General features: G+C 39.9%; 1 pseudogene; it reads left to right on the top strand.

Moving 5' to 3' along the window:
- The first annotated feature begins 1,062 nt into the window (after positions 1-1,062).
- LOC128896428 (U6 spliceosomal RNA) lies at positions 1,063-1,159 on the top strand (annotated as a pseudogene).
- Positions 1,160-1,690: the final 531 nt, after the last annotated feature.

The following is a 1,690-nucleotide window of genomic DNA, read 5'->3' as shown; positions in this document are numbered from 1 at the left end:
GACGTCGTCGACGACGTTGGTGGTACGGCCAGCGACGATGAAAAACGGGTTTAGTCGGGGCACTCGTTAGCTCGTTTACAGCCGATTAAAGGCTTCCAGAGAGAAACGCGCGCGGAATCGGCGTATTTGGGAGCTGATTGCGACGCGAAACGGTAATTATAAATTACCCGCTTCATATGTTTTATTGCGACAGGCTACGGTTCTCGTCTTTCTTCCGCGATGAAGAATCGTTAATCCGCGCTTTGTCCGCGGTAATGTCTCTCCTGTGTGTGCTGGTCAAGGCCCGGGAACAGTTATCCCGGAAGCTGAGGAGAAGACGATCCAGAGGACCCACAGATCTGTCCAACTGTGAGCAAAATTTATTTATGTACTCGCATATTTGCAAAGCATTCAGTTACTATAAACATGGGGAAGGTAAACTAAATAAAATAATTAAATGGGTATCTAAAAATTAAGAAACATTCTCCATTTTTGACTTCGCTACCATATTCTTCAGTAGCGTTTCTCCCAATCAAGGGGTACCAACAATTATCGATGATCGCTGCGTCACGTCGAAATAAAATTATGGTTACGAGTGAAACACACCCGATACGTCAATGATATTAAAATTATATATGCGGAGTAAAATTGATCGCGCCTATAAAACGAGCCAATTAAATTGTATTTGACACCTATAATGAATTTAATTATTTAAACGAGCGTTACCCGGCTCTCATATTTTACGCGCCCTGACATTTTTATCGTCAGCTTCTGAAGAAACTCGGGGTAAGATTCGCGTTGCGTAACGCTTCGAGAAAATGGGAACCTTAATAAGATGCAAAATGTTTCATTTTTAATAGCAGCTCTTCCAGCACGAAGTTGCCTTTAACTTCTTGTCTGTGGTTGCTCTTCCTTGAATGTTTCTCCAAATAAATTCAAGCAAGATTTGGCATAACTTAAGTAGCAACTGCCCATAAAAACTACAGTTTGGTTTAAAAAAACAAACGTCACACATACAACCACCTGATTCTCCTGCAATCCTGATCCTCTCTACTGGAAGCTTATTAAAAAACCCGTCCAAATGTACTTGCTTCGGCAGTACATATACTAAAATTGAAACGATACAGAGAGGATTAGCATAGCTCCTGACACGCAAAATCATGAAGCGTTCCACGTTTTTATATTTAAAGCCAAAGTAAAATTTCTTAATGATATTAACAAAGATATTTAAATTTTTTAATTTTTAACACCTACGCGACTATAGAAGTCCAAAATTAACAAGTTATGTAAGGCAAAGTTATGTTAAGAAGAATGGAAATAATTATATTGTGATGTTTGTGATGATTCAGTGCAATAACTGAAGTGACAGTTACTCACTTAAATAAACCAAGCTCAAGTTCCTTCCACAATATTTCTTGGAATTACTCGACATATTTCCCTAAGACGTCATGCTTCCCATTTTCGTCAAAATTTTGCGAAACGCGAATCTGTTGAGCAGATACACACATATACAAACACATTCCTCGATAAAACTTCTAGCAAACGAGCGAACGGGGCTGGTATCCACGCGCACAATTTCACCGTCACAGAAACCTTTATGGCGGATCTTGGAACTCTTGAAAGCTATTATCGAAGCCGCGTATATATCCCGTCATGGGCGTTCCGCAGAATACGTGTTTGCCAAGAAGACGATTTCGACGTTCGTATTTCA

Source organism: Hylaeus anthracinus, unplaced genomic scaffold, assembly GCF_026225885.1.
Source record: "Hylaeus anthracinus isolate JK02 unplaced genomic scaffold, UHH_iyHylAnth1.0_haploid 0, whole genome shotgun sequence".
Taxonomy (NCBI): Eukaryota; Metazoa; Arthropoda; class Insecta; order Hymenoptera; family Colletidae; genus Hylaeus; species Hylaeus anthracinus.
The sequence above is the reverse complement of the archived record's forward strand: the minus strand, read 5'-3'. Positions and strand labels throughout refer to the sequence as shown.